Genomic DNA, 6,588 nt, shown 5'->3' with positions numbered 1-6,588 from the left:
CACGGTAAATATATTACTTACACGTGCGTTTTGTTTTGCAAGCGGCGCGAAAAAAATTAAAAAGGGAATGCAACACGAGGACTTCCCAGGAGGTCACCCATCCTAGTACTACTCTCGCCCAAGCACGCTTAACTTCGGAGTTCTGATGGGATCCGGTGCTTTAGTGCTGGTATGATCGCATCCGACATGTTACCCCGGTCTTCGTCCCTTATCCTTGCCCCTCCCAGCTCCACTACAAAGACGATTGTACATTGCTTTGGCCGCTCCCTCTCAACTACGGAGACGAGTTTAACGCGGTTTCCACCCCTCCCTCTCAACCGCACCAGTGCACGCTTGCCGCGCCACAACGCCGACGCTGGACCCGTGAATCGTGAGCACCCAGCTATGAGTTACCGCACTCGTGCAAAATAATAAAACACGGTAAATATATTACTTGCACGTGCGTTTTGTTTTGCAAGCGGCGCGAAAAAAATTAAAAAGGGAATGCAACACGAGGACTTCCTAGGAGGTCACCCATCCTAGTACTACTCTCGCCCAAGCACGCTTAACTTCGGAGTTCTGATGGGATCCGGTGCTTTAGTGCTGGTATGATCGCATCCGACATGTTACCCCGGTCTTTGTCCCTTATCCTTGCCCCTCCCAGCTCCACTACAAAGACGATTGTACATTGCTTTGGCCGCTCCCTCTCAACTACCGAGACGAGTTTAACGCGGTTTCCACCCCTCCCTCTCAACCGCACCAGTGCACGCTTGCCGCGCCACAACGCCGACGCTGGACCCGTGAATCATGAGCACCCAGCTATGAGTTACCGCACTCGTGCAAAATAATAAAACATGGTAAATATATTACTTACACGTGCGTTTTGTTTTGCAAGCGGCGCGAAAAAAATTAAAAAGGGAATGCAACACGAGGACTTCCCAGGAGGTCACCCATCCTAGTACTACTCTCGCCCAAGCACGCTTAACTTCGGAGTTCTGATGGGATCCAGTGCTTTAGTGCTGGTATGATCGCATCCGACATGTTACTCCGGTCTTCGTCCCTTATCCTTGCCCCTCCCAGCTCCACTACAAAGACGATTGTACATTGCTTTGGCCGCTCCCTCTCAACTACGGAGACGAGTTTAACGCGGTTTCCACCCCTCCCTCTCAACCGCACCAGTGCACGCTTGCCGCGCCACAACGCCGACGCTGGACCCGTGAATCGTGAGCACCCAGCTATGACTTACCGCACTCGTGCAAAATAATAAAACACGGTAAATATATTACTTACACGTGCGTTTTGTTTTGCAAGCGGCGCGAAAAAAATTAAAAAGGGAATGCAACACGAGGACTTCCCAGGAGGTCACCCATCCTAGTACTACTCTCGCCCAAGCACGCTTAACTTTGGAGTTCTGATGGGATCCGGTGCTTTAGTGCTGGTATGATCGCATCCAACATGTTACCCCGGTCTTCGTCCCTTATCCTTGCCCCTCCCAGCTCCACTACAAAGACGATTGTACATTGCTTTGGCCGCTCCCTCTCAACTACGGAGATGAGTTTAACGCGGTTTCCACCCCTCCCTCTCAACCGCACCAGTGCACGCTTGCCGCGCCACAACGCCGACGCTGGACCCGTGAATCGTGAGCACCAAGCTATGACTTACCGCACTCGTGCAAAATAATAAAACACGGTAAATATATTACTTACACGTGCGTTTTGTTTTGCAAGCGGCGCGAAAAAAATTAAAAAGGGAATGCAACACGAGGACTTCCCAGGAGGTCACCCATCCTAGTACTACTCTCGCCCAAGCACGCTTAACTTCGGAGTTCTGATGGGATCCGGTGCTTTAGTGCTGGTATGATCGCATCTGACATGTTACCCCGGTCTTCGTCCCTTATCCTTGCCCCTCCCAGCTCCACTACAAAGACGATTGTACATTGCTTTGGCCGCTCCCTCTCAACTACGGAGACGAGTTTAACGCGGTTTCCACCCCTCCCTCTCAACCGCACCAGTGCACGCTTGCCGCGCCACAACGCCGACGCTGGACCCGTGAATCGTGAGCACCCAGCTATTGCTTACCGCACTCGTGCAAAATAATAAAACACGGTAAATATATTACTTACACGTGCGTTTTGTTTTGCAAGCGGCGCGAAAAAAATTAAAAAGGGAATGCAACACGAGGACTTCCCAGGAGGTCACCCATCCTAGTACTACTCTCGCCCAAGCACGCTTAACTTCGGAGTTCTGATGGGATCCGGTGCTTTAGTGCTGGTATGATTGCATCCGACATGTTACCCCGGTCTTCGTCCCTTATCCTTGCCCCTCCCAGCTCCACTACAAAGACGATTGTACATTGCTTTGGCCGCTCCCTCTCAACTACGGAGACGAGTTTAACGCGGTTTCCACCCCTCCCTCTCAACCGCACCAGTGCACGCTTGCCGCGCCACAACGCCGACGTTGGACCCGTGAATCGTGAGCACCCAGCTATGACTTACCGCACTCGTGCAAAATAATAAAACACGGTAAATATATTACTTACACGTGCGTTTTGTTTTGCAAGCGGCGCGAAAAAAATTAAAAAGGGAATGCAACACGAGGACTTCCCAGGAGGTCACCCATCCTAGTACTACTCTCGCCCAAGCACGCTTAACTTCGGAGTTCTGATGGGATCCGGTGCTTTAGTGCTGGTATGATCGCATCCGACATGTTACCCCGGTCTTCGTCCCTTATCCTTGCCCCTCCCAGCTCCACTACAAAGACGATTGTACATTGCTTTGGCCGCTCCCTCTCAACTACGGAGACGAGTTTAACGCGGTTTCCACCCCTCCCTTTCAACCGCACCAGTGCACGCTTGCCGCGCCACAACGCCGACGCTGGACCCGTGAATCGTGAGCACCCAGCTATGACTTACCGCACTCGTGCAAAATAATAAAACACGGTAAATATATTACTTACACGTGCGTTTTGTTTTGCAAGCGGCGCGAAAAAAATTAAAAAGGGAATGCAACACGAGGACTTCCCAGGAGGTCACCCATCCTAGTACTACTCTCGCCCAAGCACGCTTAACCTCGGAGTTCTGATGGGATCCGGTGCTTTAGTGCTGGTATGATCGCATCCGACATGTTACCCCGGTCTTCGTCCCTTATCCTTGCCCCTCCCAGCTCCACTACAAAGACGATTGTACATTGCTTTGGCCGCTCCCTCTCAACTACGGAGACGAGTTTAACGCGGTTTCCACCCCTCCCTCTCAACCGCACCAGTGCACGCTTGCCGCGCCACAACGCCGACGCTGGACCCGTGAATCGTGAGCACCCAGCTATGACTTACCGCACTCGTGCAAAATAATAAAACACGGTAAATATATTACTTACACGTGCGTTTTGTTTTGCAAGCGGCGCGAAAAAAATTAAAAAGGGAATGCAACACGAGGACTTCCCAGGAGGTCACCCATCCTAGAACTACTCTCGCCCAAGCACGCTTAACTTCGGAGTTTTGATGGGATCCGGTGCTTTAGTGCTGGTATGATCGCATCCGACATGTTACCCCGGTCTTCGTCCCTTATCCTTGCCCCTCCCAGCTCCACTACAAAGACGATTGTACATTGCTTTGGCCGCTCCCTCTCAACTACGGAGACGAGTTTAACGCGGTTTCCACCCCTCCCTCTCAACCGCACCAGTGCACGCTTGCCGCGCCACAACGCCGACGCTGGACCCGTGAATCGTGAGCACCCAGCTATGACTTACCGCACTCGTGCAAAATAATAAAACACGGTAAATATATTACTTACACGTGCGTTTTGTTTTGCAAGCGGCGCGAAAAAAATTAAAAAGGGAATGCAACACGAGGACTTCCCAGGAGGTCACCCATCCTAGTACTACTCTCGCCCAAGCACACTTAACTTCGGAGTTCTGATGGGATCCGGTGCTTTAGTGCTGGTATGATCGCATCCAACATGTTACCCCGGTCTTCGTCCCTTATCCTTGCCCCTCCCAGCTCCACTACAAAGACGATTGTACATTGCTTTGGCCGCTCCCTCTCAACTACGGAGACGAGTTTAACGCGGTTTCCACCCCTCCCTCTCAACCGCACCAGTGCACGCTTGCCGCGCCACAACGCCGACGCTGGACCCGTGAATCGTGAGCACCCAGCTATGACTTACCGCACTCGTGCAAAATAATAAAACACGGTAAATATATTACTTACACGTGCGTTTTGTTTGGCAAGCGGCGCGAAAAAAATTAAAAAGGGAATGCAACACGAGGACTTCCCAGGAGGTCATCCATCCTAGTACTACTCTCGCCCAAGCACGCTTAACTTCGGAGTTCTGATGGGATCCGGTGCTTTAGTGCTGGTATGATCACATCCGACATGTTACCCCGGTCTTCGTCCCTTATCCTTGCCCCTCCCAGCTCCACTACAAAGACGATTGTACATTGCTTTGGCCGCTCCCTCTCAACTACAGAGACGAGTTTAACGCGGTTTCCACCCCTCCCTCTCAACCGCACCAGTGCACGCTTGCCGCGCCACAACGCCGACGCTGGACCCGTGAACCGTGAGCACCCAGCTATGACTTACCGCACTCGTGCAAAATAATAAAACACGGTAAATATATTACTTACACGTGCGTTTTGTTTTGCAAGCGGCGCGAAAAAAATTAAAAAGGGAATGCAACACGAGGACTTCCCAGGAGGTCACCCATCCTAGTACTACTCTCGCCCAAGCACGCTTAACTTCGGAGTTCTGATGGGATCCGGTGCTTTAGTGCTGGTATGATTGCATCCGACATGTTACCCCGGTCTTCGTCCCTTATCCTTGCCCCTCCCAGCTCCACTACAAAGACGATTGTACATTGCTTTGGCCGCTCCCTCTCAACTACGGAGACGAGTTTAACGCGGTTTCCACCCCTCCCTCTCAACCGCACCAGTGCACGCTTGCCGCGCCACAACGCCGACGCTGGACCCGTGAATCGTGAGCACCCAGCTATGACTTACCGCACTCGTGCAAAATAATAAAACACGGTAAATATATTACTTACACGTGCGTTTTGTTTTGCAAGCGGCGCGAAAAAAATTAAAAAGGGAATGCAACACGAGGACTTCCCAGGAGGTCACCGATCCTAGTACTACTCTCGCCCAAGCACGCTTAACTTCGGAGTTCTGATGGGATCCGGTGCTTTAGTGCTGGTATGATCGCATCCGACATGTTACCCCGGTCTTCGTCCCTTATCCTTGCCCCTCCCAGCTCCACTACAAAGACGATTGTACATTGCTTTGGCCGGTCCCTCTCAACTACGGAGACGAGTTTAACGCGGTTTCCACCCCTCCCTCTCAACCGCACCAGTGCACGCTTGCCGCGCCACAACGCCGACGTTGGACCCGTGAATCGTGAGCACCCAGCTATGACTTACCGCACTCGTGCAAAATAATAAAACACGGTAAATATATTACTTACACGTGCGTTTTGTTCTGCAAGCGGCGCGAAAAAAATTAAAAAGGGAATGCAACACGAGGACTTCCCAGGAGGTCACCCATCCTAGTACTACTCTCGCCGAAGCACGCTTAACTTCGGAGTTCTGATGGGATCCGGTGCTTTAGTGCTGGTATGATCGCATCCGACATGTTACCCCGGTCTTCGTCCCTTATCCTTGCCCCTCCCAGCTCCACTACAAAGACGATTGTACATTGCTTTGGCCGCTCCCTCTCAACTACGGAGACGAGTTTAACGCGGTTTCCACCCCTCCCTCTCAACCGCACCAGTGCACGCTTGCCGCGCCACAACGCCGACGCTGGACCCGTGAATCGTGAGCACCCAGCTATGACTTACCGCACTCGTGCAAAATAATAAAACACGGTAAATATATTACTTACACGTGCGTTTTGTTTTGCAAGCGGCGCGAAAAAAATTAAAAAGGGAATGCAACACGAGGACTTCCCAGGAGGTCACCCATCCTAGTACTACTCTCGCCCAAGCACGCTTAACTTCGGAATTCTAATGGGATCCGGTGCTTTAGTGCCGGTATGATCGCATCCGACATGTTACCCCGGTCTTCGTCCCTTATCCTTGCCCCTCCCAGCTCCACTACAAAGACGATTGTACATTGCTTTGGCCGCTCCCTCTCAACTACGGAGACGAGTTTAACGCGGTTTCCACCCCTCCCTCTCAACCGTACCAGTGCACGCTTGCCGCGCCACAACGCCGACGCTGGACCCGTGAATCGTGAGCACCCAGCTATGACTTACCGCACTCGTGCAAAATAATAAAACACGGTAAATATATTACTTACACGTGCGTTTTGTTTTGCAAGCGGCGCGAAAAAAATTAAAAAGGGAATGCAACACGAGGACTTCCCAGGAGGTCACCCATCCTAGTACTACTCTCGCCCAAGCACGCTTAACTTCGGAGTTCTGATGGGATCCGGTGCTTTAGTGCTAGTATGATCGCATCCGACATGTTACCCCGGTCTTCGTCCCTTATCCTTGCCCCTCCCAGCTCCACTACAAAGACGATTGTACATTGCTTTGGCCGCTCCCTCTCAACTACGGAGACGAGTTTAACGCGGTTTCCACCCCTCCCTCTCAACCGCACCAGTGCACGCTTGCCGCGCCACAAC

At 51.9% G+C, this 6,588-nt stretch overlaps 16 non-coding genes across 16 annotated transcripts; all 16 read right to left on the bottom strand.

The window, feature by feature from the left end:
* Positions 1–64: 64 nt before the first annotated feature.
* On the bottom strand, positions 65–183 carry LOC119347219. The gene has a single exon (XR_005168206.1). It is a non-coding gene; the product is annotated as a 5S ribosomal RNA (ribosomal RNA).
* A 297-nt stretch (positions 184–480) lies between these two features.
* LOC119347210 lies at positions 481–599 on the bottom strand. The gene has a single exon (XR_005168197.1). It is a non-coding gene; the product is annotated as a 5S ribosomal RNA (ribosomal RNA).
* A 297-nt stretch (positions 600–896) lies between these two features.
* LOC119347209 lies at positions 897–1,015 on the bottom strand. Its single transcript, XR_005168196.1, has one exon. It is a non-coding gene; the product is annotated as a 5S ribosomal RNA (ribosomal RNA).
* A 297-nt stretch (positions 1,016–1,312) lies between these two features.
* LOC119347213 lies at positions 1,313–1,431 on the bottom strand. The gene has a single exon (XR_005168200.1). It is a non-coding gene; the product is annotated as a 5S ribosomal RNA (ribosomal RNA).
* Positions 1,432–1,728: 297 nt separating this feature from the next.
* Positions 1,729–1,847, bottom strand: LOC119347212. The gene has a single exon (XR_005168199.1). It is a non-coding gene; the product is annotated as a 5S ribosomal RNA (ribosomal RNA).
* Positions 1,848–2,144: 297 nt separating this feature from the next.
* Positions 2,145–2,263, bottom strand: LOC119347222. Its single transcript, XR_005168209.1, has one exon. It is a non-coding gene; the product is annotated as a 5S ribosomal RNA (ribosomal RNA).
* Positions 2,264–2,560: 297 nt separating this feature from the next.
* Positions 2,561–2,679, bottom strand: LOC119347208. The gene has a single exon (XR_005168195.1). It is a non-coding gene; the product is annotated as a 5S ribosomal RNA (ribosomal RNA).
* Positions 2,680–2,976: 297 nt separating this feature from the next.
* On the bottom strand, positions 2,977–3,095 carry LOC119347214. Its single transcript, XR_005168201.1, has one exon. It is a non-coding gene; the product is annotated as a 5S ribosomal RNA (ribosomal RNA).
* Positions 3,096–3,392: 297 nt separating this feature from the next.
* LOC119347220 lies at positions 3,393–3,511 on the bottom strand. The gene has a single exon (XR_005168207.1). It is a non-coding gene; the product is annotated as a 5S ribosomal RNA (ribosomal RNA).
* A 297-nt stretch (positions 3,512–3,808) lies between these two features.
* On the bottom strand, positions 3,809–3,927 carry LOC119347223. Its single transcript, XR_005168210.1, has one exon. It is a non-coding gene; the product is annotated as a 5S ribosomal RNA (ribosomal RNA).
* Positions 3,928–4,224: 297 nt separating this feature from the next.
* LOC119347215 lies at positions 4,225–4,343 on the bottom strand. Its single transcript, XR_005168202.1, has one exon. It is a non-coding gene; the product is annotated as a 5S ribosomal RNA (ribosomal RNA).
* A 297-nt stretch (positions 4,344–4,640) lies between these two features.
* LOC119347221 lies at positions 4,641–4,759 on the bottom strand. Its single transcript, XR_005168208.1, has one exon. It is a non-coding gene; the product is annotated as a 5S ribosomal RNA (ribosomal RNA).
* Positions 4,760–5,056: 297 nt separating this feature from the next.
* LOC119347218 lies at positions 5,057–5,175 on the bottom strand. Its single transcript, XR_005168205.1, has one exon. It is a non-coding gene; the product is annotated as a 5S ribosomal RNA (ribosomal RNA).
* Positions 5,176–5,472: 297 nt separating this feature from the next.
* LOC119347217 lies at positions 5,473–5,591 on the bottom strand. Its single transcript, XR_005168204.1, has one exon. It is a non-coding gene; the product is annotated as a 5S ribosomal RNA (ribosomal RNA).
* Positions 5,592–5,888: 297 nt separating this feature from the next.
* Positions 5,889–6,007, bottom strand: LOC119347216. The gene has a single exon (XR_005168203.1). It is a non-coding gene; the product is annotated as a 5S ribosomal RNA (ribosomal RNA).
* Positions 6,008–6,304: 297 nt separating this feature from the next.
* Positions 6,305–6,423, bottom strand: LOC119347211. Its single transcript, XR_005168198.1, has one exon. It is a non-coding gene; the product is annotated as a 5S ribosomal RNA (ribosomal RNA).
* Between the last annotated feature and the right edge of the window lie 165 nt (positions 6,424–6,588).

Source organism: Triticum dicoccoides, unplaced genomic scaffold (assembly GCF_002162155.2).
Source record: "Triticum dicoccoides isolate Atlit2015 ecotype Zavitan unplaced genomic scaffold, WEW_v2.0 scaffold60693, whole genome shotgun sequence".
Lineage (NCBI taxonomy): Eukaryota > Viridiplantae > Streptophyta > Magnoliopsida > Poales > Poaceae > Triticum > Triticum dicoccoides.
The sequence above is the reverse complement of the archived record's forward strand: the minus strand, read 5'-3'. Positions and strand labels throughout refer to the sequence as shown.